Consider the following 17591-nt stretch of genomic DNA (forward strand, 5'->3'; position numbering starts at 1 on the left):
GATGGTGGTTGTGAGTGGTGGAAATCACCAGTTTTCTCAGTCTTGCATAGAGGTGGAAATGCGAAAGAAATATAACGGAGATACCTATATTTTGGCATACTAAATAAGGAGGTGGAGTATGGTAAGGTCGGAGGTGAAGGGAAAAAGAAAGATGTGTAGTAAGCGAAATTTGAGTTACAGAAAGAATATGGATGAGGCAAAGCGCGACAAAGGAAGCTAAGGATAACGAACGGGTGTGCGTGGAGAGTGATGAAAGGGAAAGCAAGAAAAGAGGTACCAAAAACGCGACTTCAAACATTGATTAAAGAAATAGCGCAATGTGTGAGGTGCTGAAAGAGAGGAATAGAAATAGGAAGAGAGCAATGAAAGGGAGAGGAATGAAAATAGGGAGGTGAAAGGGAACAAAAAAAAGGATACCAAAACATGAACGTGACCAGACATCAAACAAGGACGGTAAGAAGTGTAACCGTAACTGAAGAATGGAAAAAAAAAACACTTAATAAGCGGATGGTAGAGGAGGAAATGTGCGAGTGTGCGGTGGAAAATAAAACAGGACCATATGGCAAGGCTTGATGTGGTGGAGGAGCAGGAGAAGGAAGAAGAGGAGGAGAAAGAACGAAGAGGAGGAGAAAGAACGAAGAGGAGGAGGAGGTGAGATGAAAAGGATAATGAGGACGTGTATTAAAGAAAGAAAGATGTAAAAGATGAGACAGAGGAAGAGGATGAGAATAAAGACCTCACGGATGAGGAAGGCGAGAGTGAGAAGGCAGGGAAGAGGAGGAGGAGGGGGAGGAGGGTTAGATCGCCTCTTACCTACATGGAACGCGAGCCGCACATAAATTTGCATTTGGCAGCTCAGATTCACCTAAGTCCGGCGCCATCGACACTTGTACCCGCAGAGGGATGATGGCGTGCCTCATAGACCCTCGATATAATCATGCTAACGAGTACCGCCTTTTTCTGACCTCCGCCTGGGTGCTGGGCGAAGAGTCCCGCCCTTCCCTAAAACTGTACGTCAACGCGCGAAGATTTATCGGAGTCGGATTCTTTGTCAATAGTGAGTCTTAGCGGAAAATAAGGGTAAATAATTCAAAAGAAAAGCCAGACTCGCATCATCAGTACACAAATAAGCCGTGCACTCTTCCTTCCTCCTCCGGGTGTGCCCAGCGACCTTCAGCGAGGGAGCTGAATGAAAGCTCCACCTCTCCCTCATCAGATGGATTTGATGCAAAGACTAAAAAGAAAAAAACGTGGAAAAAATGAACGAAAAATCGCTTGCTCTATCAACAACTTATACTACTCTATCGACTATATTACTACACTACTACTACTACTACTACTACTACTACTACTGCTGCTACTACTACTATTACCACCACTGTTACTACTACTACTACTATACCAACTACTACTACTATTACTATTACTTCTACTACTACTACTACTACTACTACTACTACTACTACTACTACTACTACTACTACTATTACTATTACTACTACTTCTACAACTGCTACTATTGATTGGAATTGAAGCGAGGAAAATGAGACGGCTCATCTTCCTTCTGATGAAACCCACAAATGTCTATTCAAACATAATGAGAACGCAAGGTGCCAAACTATACCATGAAAGTTATAATGGACCAAGTTTTGTGAAGGAAGTTATCACGAAAGTCCTGCAGGAAAAAGTAACCCTCGAAGTCATTACTGAAAACGTAGTACCGTACCTACAACGCTCCCAGCAAACGTGAGAGGGAGAGACGATGATGGGACGCAGCCACGGCGTTACAGAAAACAAGTCAACTTTCACAGTTAATCTCAGAACTTAAATGGTCCGTAAAATTGAAATATATAATGGGAGTCACCAGGACCGAGCGAGACGAAGCTGGCTGACCCACTTTTCTTCCAGTTGTCATCTCTGCCGTTTAAATCGTTCCATCAGTCCACCTTCTTCTCTGAATCCTTTCGTTCATACCTTATACACAAGAATGCAAAAGGATATAAGGAGATATAAGAGACCAGACGTCCTACACAGGAAAACTTCCGAGAGTAGTTTGTTCGCCAAATTACCTTCCTATCCATTAAATCTAACTTCCATTTCAAGCTTTCCATTGCGTTTTCCACAACTACACACTAGCTCAGTTGGTTCCACTCATCCACCACCCTGGTCGTGAACTAGTTCTTGCCTATTTCCTTCTAAAACTGAATGTATCTAATTTATGCCGCTGCTGTGTGTTCTTTCATCAATTTTATATATACATAAGTTATTTCTCCTCCACGTGTTCGAGGAACCTAAACTGAGCACTAAATCAGTCCTCGAAAAGAGACCAACTGTTGCTCGATAAAGGAATGTAAGTTGCCACAATGAACTCCATCCGTCCCTGATGTATTGGCTTCCACGTTTTCCCTCCGTTATTTACAGTAGTTTCCTCTGTAAGCTAACTTTCCTCAAGCCTCCCTGGCACTGCGAGAGGCTCACGTAGTAATGTGAGACGGAGGAGAGTCGTTCTTACTTTTATGCTCTCTGTATTAGGCTTTCGGGGCCGCTGGGGGGTTGGGGTTACTTTGCAGGATTTTATTTGCTTCTTTACGTCAGTGCAGCCAAGTCCATCGAAAAATTAACTACGTATTCCCTCTTATAAGCGTTACAAGATTAAAAGTTTAACAGTCACACGTAAAGCTTTTTCTTTACATATAAATTGCTTATTTTATTTCCACCTGAGTGCTTTTGAATAAGGTGTAGGAGTTTAATAGGTGTGGGATAGTCTAGGAGTGTACTCTCTCTCTCTCTCTCTCTTTTTCATGACTTTTTTTTTAAAGCCGCATCGCGGTGAACGGAACACTTTGCTGAGGCCCTGAGGGCGAGCTTCTGTGCATCACCTCATGGCCTTCTTGTTCTCCTCGGCGCGTCGCATTGCGGTGAACGGAACACTTTGCTGAGGCCCTGGGAGCGAACTGACGTCTTTTGATACACAGACGTGTTGGGGATGTATTTGGTTTGTGAGTGGATAAGTGTAAAAAAATCACGCTAAAATGACTGTCACAAGGACTAAGACTCTACTTGATTATATATGAGAAATTATGTAAATAAGGGCATGATTTAGCAGGTAATTAGTCAAGTCTTTTTTTATATCGACGAAACAACTGTTATATATATACCGCTTGGTGGTGGTGGTGACAGCTGTACATACACGCATACACACAGGACTACACGAGAGGAGAGGGAACAGCGGCTGCACACACACACACACACACACACACACACACACACACACACACACACACAGGAAAATACACACACTCGACTATATGCGGCGCGAAGGGACGCCAACTCTACACCCGCACTCACAAACTACATAGTACACGATGAGCGAGGCTGGCGGCAGTACACATATATACAGTATGGTAATGGGCGGGACAGCGGCTGGTCAGGCAACGTACAACTCACGTTAAATCAGTGGCCTCAACGCAGGTGTCATCGGGATCATCATCACCTGTTTGTCTGTGTCAGTTCGGTTCTGTGTATGCGTGTCTGTTTGTCTGTTTCTCTCTCTCTTCCTTTCCCCTCTTCTCCTTCCAATATTTCTTCCTTCTCGGGGTGTAAGCGTGTGCCGCAAAGGTCACTATGTTGGAGGTGCACGGGTGGTGGCGGTGGTGCATCACCTTCAAAGAAAAGTGTCCAGGAGAGGAGGGCAAGGAGAAGACAGGAAGGAAATGAGAGAGGTAAGAAGTGATGCAAGAACAGACAGGGAGGCGATGGGCGGAGAGGAGAGGAGTGGTAAGGGGAGAGATGAGAGTGGAGAAGGTAGGCCATTGGAGAGAAGAGAGGAGAGGAGAGAGGGGAGGAAAGGAGACGAGAGAAGAGGAGAGGAGAGGAGTGGTAAGGAATGGTCAGAGTGAAAAAGTATGGCCATTTGAGAGGAGAGGAGTGGGAAGAAAATAAGTGAGTGAACAGAGAAGGCCACTGAAGAGGAGAGGAGAGAAGAGAGGAGAGGAGAGGAGAGGGGAGGAGAGAAGAGGAGAGGAGGATAGAGGAAAGGAAGTACGAAAGGAGAAGACAGGAAGGTATTGGTGGAGGAAAACAAGGTGAGGAAGAAAAGGAAAAAGAGCAGAGGTAAAAGGTGAGAAAAAGAGAGAAGTGGGAAGGAAGAAAAGAGAAAAGCAAGAGAGAAAATAAGTGAACATGGATGTCGTGTTCCCCAGGGTCGAAGACCAATCGAATCAAAGTGTCGATCCAGAAATTACTTGACTTGCGGGGATGAACGCCGGGAGGGGAGGGAGTGGAGAAGGTGACGAAAGAAGGGGAGAAGGATTGGCGAGGGGCTGCAGGAGGGAGAAGGTGAGCGTGGACTAAATAATTGGAAACAGGAGAGGGAGGGGAGAGAGTGAAGAGGGTGAGGGAAGGGAAGAGGAAGTGACGCGGGGCTACAGAAGGGAGGAGGTGAGTGAACTATAAATAATGGGTTGCGGGAGAGGGAGAAAGAGAGAGGGGAGAAGATGCAGGATAAGAGGCGAGATCCTGCAAAGCGGAGAGAGTGAGGGTAAAGATGAGAGAGAATAAAGGAAAAAGAGTGAAGAGAGAGGGGGAAAAGGTGAGGTAAGAGGCTGCAAGAGTGGGAGAGGGATGGGGAAGGATGTAGGGTGAGGGGGAAAGGTGAGATACTTCAAGGAGCTGAACGGGGAAAGACAAGGGGAACTTTACATCATACAGAAACAATGAAAGGAAAGCAACGGGTCCAAAAAATAATCCTTCACCATTCTCACCATCACCACGACCACCACTACCACCACCACCCCTACTAGTACTCTACCTCACCTCGTTATGTCCTTTCCTCTCACCTCGCATTTCTTTCACTCCATCTCCTTACCCTATTCCTTTACCCTCAGTTGACCCCTTCATTCTTCCGCATTAGTCTTTCCCTTCACCCTGCCTGCCGTCCCCTCACACTTCCCTTCTTTCATCTTGCCATGCCTTACCCTGAACCTGTCGACCCATTTCTAACTGGCTTTCATCTTTGTCCTCCCTCCTTAATTTTGCCAAACATCACCCTGTTCCTTTTTTTTTTTTTACCCTGCCGCCCCTTCACTTTCTCGCTCCCTTCACCCACTGTCATTCTGTTATCTTCACCATGCTATCCCTTACCCTCACCCTTTCTCCCTTCACGCTGGCGACCTCTCATATTTACCTTGTCATCCCTTTAGCCTTCTCCCTCCTTCACCCTTGCCCACTCCCTCGCCCGTCCCCTCCCCACCAAGGCAGGGCTTGACGTGAGCCTCGTCCTCCCGTCCCCTCCAGGATGATGTCACTCGCTCATTTACCCTTTTCCGTGCACATTTAGACATTTTCGCAATTCATCGGCTAAGTGCTCCTTTTCATAGTCTGCTCCCCTTCCCTCGTTCCTCTCTATCCTTCAATTCTTCATACCTCTTTCCCATTCTACTTTTATTCCTCTCTCCTCTCATCCCTCTTTTTTTTTTTTTCTTCTTCTCCCCCTCATCTCGTCTCGACTCTTTCTACGTTGTTTTACTCGTACTTATATAATTAAAGCAGGAACTCTTGAGTTGTTCATGTATAATACAACACAACTCGCTTCAAGGCAGGAATTGAACACATGAATGTTTTCCAATTGGAGGCGCATAACACAAAAGCCTCCGTGGTGTTAGTCTTTGTTTACGTAATTTATTCGTTTAGAAACAATAAAATGCAGATCAGCTGCTGCAGGATGATAGAGTAATAGGCTTTGAGTGGGTTCCTGGTCAGGGAACATTATCATACTTTTTTTTAATGTTTCTGCCTATGGCGCCGGTAGCCTTTCTTGGTGGGGCCTGATGATCGGCCCCAGCCCGTTATGGCACTGGCAAGCGTTTGTAGTGGCGCCATCTTGCTTGGCCCCCGATGCTCATCTTTGATCCCTTTATTTAGAGAGAGAATCTAAAAGTTCGGGTTGGGGCGGTGGGTGCGGACGCGGAGCCGGCACGCTAACTACTCTGCCACCGCCTCTCCTCCCTACTACTATATTATTATTAGTTATTATAGCTATTATTATTATTATTATTATTATTATTATTATTATTATTATTATTATTATTATTATTATCACCAGTAGTATTATTGGTGTTGCTATTATCTTTTCCATTTCACATATCCGACAAGCGCGCGCTCTCACACACACACACACACACACACACACACACACACACACACACACACACACACACACACACACACAGACAAACGAACAAACATAAATAAAATGATTCCAGTTACGAAACAAATATATTCTTCTCATGATTATTATCACTATTATTGCTGTTATTGTTATTATTATCAATGTTATCATCATTATCATCGTCATTATTATCACTGTTACCTTTCACATTTCCTGTTTCAGAAACACACAAACAAAAAACATTGTGTTTCACGCACGAAACAGATAAACGATTCCGAGCAGGAAATTTACGAGGCAATTCATCGCGTGTTATCGCCGGTCCTCGACGGGCTGGAGCGACAACACACAGCCAGACAGCCGGGGATAAATATGCGGGCAGGTGAGGCATGCACGAAGAAGGCTGATTAGGCGCGGCGCAGGTGTGGCGGGTGGTTAGTGCGGACACGGGGGCGTGCTAGTAAGGGCAATAAGGGAAGGTTGTATTGGGCTGTGTTCACCGCGGAGGCTGTCAGCTGGGGAAAAGACATAACTACATTACGCTCTTTTTGTTCTAATTTTTAAATCCTCTTTTCTCTCCTCTTCTTCCGTTTCCCCTTGTTTCTTCTCTTCCTCCTCTTCCTTTTCCTCCTTCTTTTTCTTCTTTTTCCTATTCCTCCTCCTCCTCCTCCTTAAAACAAAAACTCCTCCTCTTCCTTCTCCCTTTTCTTTTTCCTCCCTTTGCCTCCTTTTCTTCGTCGATCTCCGTCTTCCTCTTCTTTGTTCAGGGGTGAGACCGGACAGGTGCTGTGGTGAACACACACACACACACACACACCAGGGGTGGATCAAATACAATTGTATTTGTATTTGAATTGTATTTAAATACAATTTCAATGTATTTGTATTTGTATTTGTATTTTGACATCCAGAGAAAAAAGTATTTTGTATTTGTATTTGTATTTTGGCACCCAGAAAAAAAGTATTTTGTATTTGTATTTATATTTTGGCACCCAGAAAAAAAGTATTTTGTCTTTGTATTTATATTTCGAGTCAAAACCATTTGAGGAGGATAAATACTGTTAAGGAAATAGAAAAAGAAATAATGTTAAGCCGCGTTAAGGCGGAGGAGGAAACAGATTAAGGTTGAAGGCGAAGGAGGAAAGGATTAACGTCAGATCACGGGGAAAGCGGAGTAAGGAGAACATTAAGGTTGAAGGCGGAGGACGAAAAAAATTAAGGGTGGGGAGTAAGGAGGAAATTAACCTCAGGTCACATGGAGGAGGAGTAGGAGAGGATTTAGGGAGTTACTGAGGGATGGGTGGCTCGGAAGAAGGATCCGCCCGCAAAAATGTGTGACGTCACGGAAATGGGAGGCATTGGGGATGAGATGTGAGTGAAGACGACGAGAGAGACAGTAAACCGATCTACTGCTTTAACTTGGCATATGCACTACAGTCACCTATCAAAAAGAGGTCGCATCCATTTCTTGAGCGGACTGATGTCATTGCCGCAGCTGTCATGGGCCCCAGGTTTAAGCTGGCATGGATGCCATGTAAGAAAATGCAAAAGGAAAAGGTTTCCAAGATTGTGGACCTAATTATTTCCGAGTCAACTCAGTCGACCTTGAAGAAGAAAATATTCCGAGAGAGTGAGCCCTCGTCTTTTCGGCTGGCATGAGTGCAACACGACCTCGTTTTTTTGCCTACTTGCCTCCAGCTGGGCAAATGATGGCAAGTGCATCAACAAATGACACTACAGTGGTGAAGGCAGAACTTGAAACGTACCTAGAAGAAGGTGTTTTGCCTTTTGATGTCAATCCACTGAGGTACTGGCGTGATGCAAAAAGCTTAAAAAATTTGAAGCACTTTGCCAAGAATATTCTAGGGTGCTGTGCAACAACATGGACGCCCCGGGAAGCAAGTCACATCCACGAACATAAAAAAAAGTCCCGGCAGAGAAATTAAACAGCTGTCGTGATGATAACAGTAAAAGAGCAAAGGGCGGGAGGCGAGGGGGATGAAAGGGATGGAGGGAGATGAAGGGTAGGGAGAATGGAAAGGAAAGGGGGCTGATGAAGAAGTTTGAAAGAAATATATGTATTGAGAGCAAGGATGAAAGAAAGGGAGAAATAGAATGAAATAAAGAGCAGAAAAATAGAGGAACAGACGACTAAAGAGAAGTGGCAAAACAATACAAATGTTAGGAAACTTTAGTGGGCCGTCCTCGTAAGTCAAAACGCTCACTGGTGTTCTCCCTCAGCAGGTGTGAGAATGCAATGTACCTGAAAGACGTTAATTGTTGAACCAATTCTTACTATGTAAAATCAATCAATCAGTCAATCAGAGAAAGAAAATATAATTAAAAAGAAAAATTGGAAGTAAGAAAGAAAAGGGAAAAGGATTCTGCGCCGGAAGCCGCGGCGAGTATTCCTTATGATGCTTGTGCGCGTCCCTGAGGCCCATCGGTCCTTCATCCAAGAACCGATAAGCGCGGTGACCGGCGCCTTCACGGCATTTATGATTAATTTTATAATCCAGTCTGGTAGTTTTAAGAAGCGAGTTCTTGTATCCGCCCTATTCGAATCGGCGGGGCGGTGGAGCGCCAGCGAGCCCAAGGTCTCCCAGGCAAGCATGGCAGGACTGGAGGGCTCCCGGCAGGGCGCCTCGGCGTCCATCGGGACCCCGACGGAGGTGCCGGAGATCTTTCGGCTACAACGCCGGGCAGGTGGGGCTCGTTAGCCGTGGTAGGCAATCTGCCTAGGAGAGCAAACTCCGAACAACAAACCCGGGCAGGTGAGGTTCGTTAGCCGTGGTAGGCAATTCACCTAGGAGAGCAAACTCCGAACAATAAACCCGGGCAGGTTGGGCTCGTGAGCCGTCATAGGTAATACACCTAGGAGAGCAAACTCCGAACAATAAACCCGGGCAGGTGGAGGTCGTTAGCGAAAGCAGTTCATCTAGGAGAGCAAACTCCGATTACAAAACCGGGCAGGTGGAGGTCGTTAGCGTGAGCAGTTCACCTAGGAGAGCAAACTCCGATTACAAACCCGGGTAGGTGGAGGTCGTTAGCGAAAGCAATTCATCTAGGAGAGCAAACTCCGATTACAAACCCGGGCAGGTGGAGGTCGTTAGCGAAAGCAGTTCACCTAGGAGAGCAAACTCCGATTACAAACCCGGGCAGGTGAGGTTCGTTAGCCGTGGTAGGCAATTCACCTAGGAGAGCAAACTCCGAACAATAAACCCGGGCAGGTTGGGCTCGTGAGCCGTCATAGGTAATACACCTAGGAGAGCAAACTCCGAACAATAAACCCGGGCAGGTTGGGCTCGTGAGCCGTCATAGGTAATACACCTAGGAGAGCAAACTCCGAACAATAAACCCGGGCAGGTTGGGCTCGTGAGCCGTCATAGGTAATACACCTAGGAGAGCAAACTCCGATCATAAAACCCGGGCAGGTGGAGCTCGTCAGCCGTGGTGGGCAATCTGCCTAGGAGAGCAAACTCCGAACAATAAACCCGGGCAGGTGGAGCTCGTCAGCCGTGGTAGGCAGTCTGCCTAGGAGAGCAAACTCCGAACAATAAACCCGGGCAGGTGGAGCTCGTCAGCCGTGGTAGGCAGTCTGCCTAGGAGAGCAAACTCCGAACAATAAACCCGGGCAGGTGGAGCTCGTCAGCCGTGGTAGGCAGTCTGCCTAGGAGAGCAAACTCCGAACAATAAACCGGGGCTTGTGGTGCTCGTTAGATGTCGTAGACAATCCACGTGATGGGAACACCAAAGAAAAGGAAAATAAAAAGGAACACCAGAAAAGGAAAATATAGTAACAAAACATCAAGAAAAAAAAAAAAAAAAAAAACAGATCATCCACCTTCAGGCCCTACCATCTCCAAAATTATGGGTGAGTCTTTTCTGGGGAGAAAGAGGCTCATCCAGACCAAAGAACATCAAAAAGGGATGATATAGAAAGGAACACCAAAAAAATGGGAAAAAGAAAAAAACATCGCAAAAGAAAAGTAACAACAATAACAGAACAACGTCAAGAAAAGTAACATACAAAGAAACATCATCCACCATTCGGACCCAAACTAACATCACCAAAATTATGGGTGGGTCTTTTCTGGGGAGAAAGAGGCTCATCCAGACCAAAGAACATCAAAGAGGGATGATATAGAAAAGAACACCAAAAAATAGGGGAAAAAAGAGCAAAAAAACATCGCAAAAGAAAAGTAACAGCAATAACAGAACATCAAGAAAAGTAACATACAAAGAAACATCATCCACCATTCGGCCCCAAACTAACATCACCAAAATTATGGGTGGGTCTCTTCTGGGAGGAAAGCGGCTCACCTAGACCAACGAAGAACATCAACAAGAGGATGATATGAAATAAAAGAACATTAAAAAACACGAAGAAAAGAAATAAAAAGAAAAGGAACAGAAAAAAAACATCGGAAAAGAAAAACAAGAAGAAAAACACATCAAGAGAAGAAAAATATAAGAAACATCATCCACCTTTCGGCCCCTAATTAACATCACCAAAATTATGGGTGGGTCTCTTCTGGGAGGAAAGCGGCTCACCCAGACCAATGAACATCAACAAGAGGATGATATGAAATAAAAGAACATCAAAAAAGAAAAACAACAGCAAGAAAACAAAGAAAAAGATAAAGAAAAGAAAAGGAAAAAGAAACAAAAAAAGAAAAAAAGAAAATAAAATAAAACAAAAACAAAAAAATAATCCAAATAAATAAATAAATAAACAAATACAGAATACAGTAAAATTAACGAACTAACTAATTCAAACTGTCTAACTATTAAACTACCTATTAACTAAGGGTACTATACAAGGGTACTATTCGACTACCTATTAACTAACTATCAAATCATCTAACGATCGAACATGTATTTGTGTGACTCTTTATCTATTTATCTGCATGGGTATCTATCATTATGTTTATCTATCCATCTTTTTTTTTCTATTTGCAGTTAAGGAAGCAGCTCAAGGGCAAAAGTAGATTATTAAATAAAAAAATCCGCGTAAATAAAAATAAGTTCTATCTCTATATCTTTTATTTGTTTAGCTTATTTGTTCATCTTATTTATTTGTTTACTTATCTAGTCCGTCATCAGTCATGGTCAGTTCTACCTACACGTTTTCCTGCCACAATTTTTTTTTCATTGTGTAGTCCTTAGTTCCGGTCCGACCTTGAGCTGGAAGGGAAGGACGGGGGCAGGGAGGCAAGAAGAGGGAGGGAGGGAGGGGGGAGGTAGGACAGAGTAATAGGAATAATTTGGATTATAATGGTTCCCCCCCCTCCCCCTCTGCAGTCAAAAAATAAAACGAAGAAAAGCGTCAAGTAAAAAAAATAAAATAATAAATGGTAGCTAACAATGATAAAGTGCTTGCTAAAAAAATGGAAATCGATGAGGTACAGACTTGGCAGTTTTCTTTTCTTTCTTTTTTTTTTTTCAACACAGAAGACAGAAAGCTCAAGGGTCAAAATAAGAGGATACAGAAAAAGAAAAAAAAAGATCGCTACGTCGCTGCTCCCCAATCTTTATCCTTTTGATTATCTGTGTCTTGAATGTGGCAGAGTAAGAGACTTTGTATAACTACTGATATTTGTACTATTATTATTATTATTATCATTATTATTATCATTAGTATTATTATTATTATTATTATTATTATTATTATTATTATTATTATTATTATTATTATTATTATTGTTATTATTATTATCATTATTATTATTATAATTATTATTATTACATTATCCTTATTTTTATTACTATTATTATTATTATTATTATTATTATTATTATTATTATTATTATTATTATTATTATTATTATTATTATTATTATTATTATTATTATCATCATCATTATTATTTGCTAGACGTCTATAAGACTAATCACATTTACAAACATGTTATCTATTATTTAGCAAATTGTTTCTCCTCCACTTCCTCTTCCTCCTCTTTTAAATGTATTCCCTACCAATTTCCCTCTTCCTTTTATTCCTAAGCCTCCTCCTCCTCCTCCTCCTCTTACTCCTCCTCCTCCTCCTCCAACTCTTCCTCCAACTCTTCCTAGAAACAACGGAAAAACAATTCAAGCAAAGCGATGCAATACCGACATCGGCAGGAGTTATTTCTCGAATAGAGTTGTTCGCCACTGGAACAGCCTTCCTGCAGAAGTGGTTAGCGCAGAGACCATCAACTCCTTCAAGAAACGCATTGATCGCCACTTTGCTGCAACGGGAGTGAACTGAACGTTCCCAAGAGTAGGTACACAAGTGCTTTAATCCTTCCCTGCAAGACACTCCTATGGCAAACGGATTGATTAAATCACTGAACGCAGGCAGCCTAGTTATGAGCCAACAGGCTTTCTGCTGCCTGCTAGTCCATGTTTCCATGTTTCCATGTTTCCTCCTCTTCCTCCTCCTCTTCCTCCTACCTCGTCGTCGCCATCAGCAGGAACAGACAAGGAGATCGGGAGACCTAACACCACCAGAACCACTTTTTTTATGCATCGAAATGGACTTTAATGGAAGGGAGGGAGGAGGGAGTAGAAGTAGGGAGAGTAAATATGATCCTCCTCCTCCTCCTCCTTCTTTTCCTCTTTTCTTTTTCTGCTTTTTTATCTTCATTTTTTCTTCTTCTTCCTCTTTACCTTCCTTCTCCTCACCAACAGGCGTCACTTTTTTGTCTCCTGTCGGCGCCGTGGTAACCTAAGACAAGTTTAAAGAGAATCGAATTCCAAAATAGCCAACTTGACCCTCTTCCCCGACCTCCTCTTCTCCCTCCCTCCCCTTCACTCTCTTCCCCTTCAATCCCCATCTCATCGCATTCTATTCAACCCTCTTAACCCTCTCGCTCACCCACACACCCTCTAACCCCTAAAGTTTCCTTACTGACTATACTAACCCATTCGTCCTCTCGTCTATACCTGCTTCTTTTCTTTTTCTTTCCCCCATTCTCTTTTCCCTTTCCACTCAACTCCCCTTTATTCCTTTCTACGTAACTTTCACCCTATCATTTTTACCCTCCCCGATCCTCTCACTTCCTCCTCACATCCTTTATCTACGTAACCTCCGCCTTTCCATCCTTACCTTCTCATCCTCTCACTTTCTCACACTCATCCCATTCTTCTTTAAACCTCACCCCTTTCACCCAAACTCTCCACCTTCTTATGATTTCCCCGACCTGCTCCTCGTTTACTTAGCCTTCGCCCACCCTCTCCTCCTCTCCACTCCGATTCCTTTCTTTCCTCCCGCTCGTTCTCTTCTCCTTAACTTCGGCCCTTCGCCCTCCTTCCGGCGAGTCTGCAGCGCCTTGGGACGGCAGCTGCGAGGACCACTTCGGGGTAATGCGGGCGCTAATTAGTTTACCTGGAAGCTTCCCGAAAAGTCTGCCGGCGTTCCAGTTGGTTGTTACTATTATGGAAGCGTGTGTGAGCTGACTTTGGGGTGAAGAAAGGGGAAAGGGAGAGTCAAAAGGAAAAATAAATTAGAGAAGGAGAATGGGAGAAATATAAACAATGAGAGAAAGATAGGAGGTAGGAGAGGAAAGAAATTAACTGAAAAAAAAAGAGAAAAGACGAGAGGTGAAGATAAATCCACTGAGGAAGAGGAAAAAAAGCGGGAGAAATAAGAGTAGGATAAAACATATGAAGAAAACAATGAAAAGAATGATAAATGATGGAATGGAAAAAAATATATATGTGTATGTAGGCAAGAACAGGGCAATCAAGTATAAAAGGATCAGAAGGTAACGCGGTGAGAGTAGAGAGGAAAGAAGTAAAGGAAGGAGGAGGGTAAGAAATAGAAAACAAGTGAAGTAAAAGAGAAGAAAACAGTGCAAGAAAGGAGAAAAAATAACAAGAAAAGAAAGCAAGAAGGAGAGGATTTGAGAAAAGAGCGAAGGGAAGGCAGGGAAAACAAAAGGAGAAAGAGCAAGGAAGAAAAATAAAAGGAGAGAAAATGAGAAGGAAACGAGACAAAAAGAAACAATAAAAGAAAGTGAAAGGTAAGAGAAAGGATGTAAAAGTCGAAAAAAATAATCCCCCGAGCTAGGTAGGTGCGAAGGGTGAGCTAGGATCGAACTGGTAACCATTCAGTACCGAGCCGAGCGTCCTACCCAAAGAGCCACCAGACCTCCAGGGTAAGGGAGAGGACTGAAAAAGGAATGGAGGAGACATGGATGTGCGGTATCGACAAAAATACCGGTATTGCCGCTATCGGTTTTCTAAACTAATACCGGTACGCCTCTTCCCGGTATAAGTCATAATACCGCTACTACCGGTATTTCCTAAAAAAATACCGGTAATACCGGTAACGATATTTACTTTTGAAATGGATTTTTTTTCCTTTGTCTATTCTCGTACAATATGTAACACTACAATCGCACAAGGTAGTTTTAGGTGACTTCTAACTTATATTATTTTTTGCATAAAAGTATTTTTAACAATGACAAAAATTCAAATCTCCTTAAACATTTATTTCGGGGTTTGTGTGTGTAATAAAATTAATGTGAGCCCATCGCCGGCGCGCCACTCACTGAACCCGTAGTTCTCCTCATTTGGGCTTTGTGATTTTTTCTGATGAAAAAAGGCATTCTGCATCATCGCCTCCAGGATCTGCCTCCCACAATTTCTTCCTGCGAACTTCCAGAAGACAGAACAATTCTCTCCTTCTTCACTAGAACTTTCATCCTCATTTCTGTCTTAAAAAAAAATTCGCACCTTTTCCTCCAGCGCCTCCTTTCTTTGCTGTGTAGGTCTGTTTGACTCCATGCTGTTTCCCGATACATATTTATCTTCTTACTTCTACCTTTGTATGCTGTTCCTTGAGCAGGTGCTTTCTCCTGTCTAGCTCCACCTATTCTTTTTTTCAAATGAGGTCTTTAAGCCTCCTTGTATGGAGAGGAAGTCAAGAGAGATGGTTTCGAAGCTTTGCAACGTCTATGACACCTTATTTGCCTCAGGAACTGGAAATATGATGTGTGGGAGGTAAACCCTGGAGATATGGAGTGGTGCTAGTATGAAACATGCAGTTCCATATTACCACCCAACGACATTTTCACAATAAGTCAGCAGAAATTAAAAAAAAAATTCTAGAAAACTATCTACGCCATTTTAACAAATGATCTTATGACTAATCAACACACTATATATCAGAGTCCATATGTATTGATTTATATAGGATAACTGGTTTTGAATCCTATTTTATAAAAAGTTTCACTGAGCAAAAATTGAATAATTGGTTTTGGATTTAATAAATAGTGAGTAACCTTTTTTTTTAATTTTCTTAATATTGGGTTAAATTCACCCATTGTTTGCAGACGCGTCACAAAAAAATATTGTTTGCATATAAGGGTTAAGAAAGATATTAAACAACCACAGCCGCAGTTCCTTCGTGATAAATTATTATTCCACTCAGCTGACATGTGGACCAAAAGTTATTTATCAGTTTTACAGATTAAATATAGGTAAAGTCTTAGGATTTAAATCCCTCATTATAAACTTTTGGGGCCACTTTCACAGTCGTTTTGTTTGTTTTGATCGTTACCAATGGCGCCGATCGCCGCTATAGTTTTCCACGTGAAACTGGCCTATGAGGTAGTGGCGGCTGCAGAGGAAGCGAGAGGTGATGAGAGTGTGTGGTAAGGTGCGGGGCAAGGATAACCCCGCAGCCGCCACTACCCCATAGGCCAGTTTTACGTGGAAATTCTAAAGCGGCGATCGTCGCCATTGGTAACGATCAAAACAAACAAAACGACTGTGAAAGCGGCCCTATATCCTCTTGCCAGACGCGGCCCCCAAACACTAGTTCAATAAATATACAGAAGCTAAAGCGATTTGCCCGAAGAAGTTTTAATCTGCCTCAGTAACAAAGGAAGGCGAACAGGGCACGACCAGGCAAGCGGACAAACACTACCTCACAGAACGGAACAATACTAGGATGACACTGGATCGGTGACCACGACGGCGCTTCTGTATGATAATCAAACGCAATACAGTGAGAGCAGAACACGCACACTAACACACACACAAGACAAAAAGGGGAACAAGAGCAGTTAGAGCACGGAGGTAAGATGTTAAGGGCAAGGCGCATCGTCAGGAGCGTGGCGGGAACTGGCGCACCTGGGCGGGTCACGGATTTAATTAGAGGAAGACTGTTGCAGGAAGATAGTGGGTTAGGTACCTGCGCAGTGCCTAAACTCTAAAGAGAGTGGTATAAAGAGGAGGAAGAGGATTAGTAGTAGTGGTAGTAGAGGAGGAGGAGGAGGAGGAATACAAAGGACAAGCAGACAGCAACATACCTCTTGGTCCTAACTAGGCTGTTTGTTGTTGCTACCATCTACTCTAATCTACGAGTCAGAGACACAAGACAGCAAAGGCGAAAGAAAGAGGAGGAGGAGAAAGAGGTGGAAAGGAGGAGGAAAGGAGGAGGAGGAAGAACGTATATCACCCCCTCCCTCGTTTTTCTTCCCCTTTTAATTAAGCCCGACCACAGCTACTTGCATATGGAGAGAAAGAGAGAGGTAGGCAGGGAAGAAGCAACATGTGCAGGCAAAGGGAGACGGTAGGAGGGAGGGAGGCAGGGCGTGTTAGTAAAGGAAGAAAGGAGGGAAGGGAAGGAGGGCATGGAACGGTAATAAAGAGGGAGAGTACTTAGAGGAGTATGCATCACCATCATATCACACAGAGCCAAATGATGAAGGGTTGGAAAAGGTTGTCTTCATTCCTGCATTCAACATCAGCAAGGGGAGACTATACAGTGAATGGGGATGAGGATGAAGCTACGGTTGTCTATCTTGAATACAGGGCATTAATTATCATTTCGATTCCTATGCGCGTTAAGGATGAAAGAATATATGGTTATCTATCGTATTAAGGCACTCTAAGCCTGTAATATGTTGGAGAGAGAGAGAGAGAGAGAGAGAGAGAGAGAGAGAGAGAGAGAGAGAGAGAGAGAGAGAGAGAGAGAGAGAGAGAGAGAGAGAGAGAGAGAGAGAGAGAGAGAGAGAGAGAGAGAGAGAGAGAGAGAGAGAGAGAGAGAGAGAGAGAGAGAGAGAGAGAGAGAGAGAGAGAGAGAGAGAGAGAGAGAGAGAGAGAGAGAGAGAGAGAGAGAGAGAGAGAGAGAGAGAGAGAGAGAGAGAGAGAGAGAGAGAGAGAGAGAGAGAGAGAGAGAGAGAGAGAGAGAGAGAGAGAGAGAGAGAGAGAGAGAGAGAGAGAGAGAGAGAGAGAGAGAGAGAGAGAGAGACACAATTACATCAGTTTTCCGTGCGTAGGTCATTTCACGCCATCGATTCGCCTACCCAACCTCACCTGACCGTTTATCCTCTTAAGTCCATCAACCTGGCATTCGTCACCTAGCACACTCGCCCAGTACAAACACTCCCTGCTTAGCGTACACACACTCGCCACACAAACACACTCT

At 43.6% G+C, this 17591-nt stretch overlaps 2 long non-coding RNA genes across 3 annotated transcripts; one reads left to right on the top strand and one right to left on the bottom strand.

Annotated features, from left to right (window-relative positions):
* The first annotated feature begins 9001 nt into the window (after positions 1-9001).
* On the top strand, positions 9002-10368 carry LOC126996649 (uncharacterized). Its single transcript, XR_007751325.1, has 3 exons — positions 9002-9139; positions 9203-9532; positions 9601-10368. It is a non-coding gene; the product is annotated as an uncharacterized LOC126996649 (long non-coding RNA).
* Positions 9049-10831, bottom strand: LOC126996650 (uncharacterized). 2 transcript variants are annotated; one of them, XR_007751326.1, is made up of 4 exons: positions 10721-10831; positions 9497-10489; positions 9294-9360; positions 9049-9167 (listed from the first exon to the last, which is right to left on the bottom strand). It is a non-coding gene; the product is annotated as an uncharacterized LOC126996650 (long non-coding RNA). The 2 variants fall into 2 exon arrangements; XR_007751327.1 differs by lacking the exon at positions 9294-9360 and having other exon boundaries at positions 10721-10830.
* Positions 10832-17591: the final 6760 nt, after the last annotated feature.

The sequence above is a fragment of the Eriocheir sinensis genome, chromosome 10, assembly GCF_024679095.1.
Source record: "Eriocheir sinensis breed Jianghai 21 chromosome 10, ASM2467909v1, whole genome shotgun sequence".
Classification (NCBI taxonomy): Eukaryota; Metazoa; Arthropoda; class Malacostraca; order Decapoda; family Varunidae; genus Eriocheir; species Eriocheir sinensis.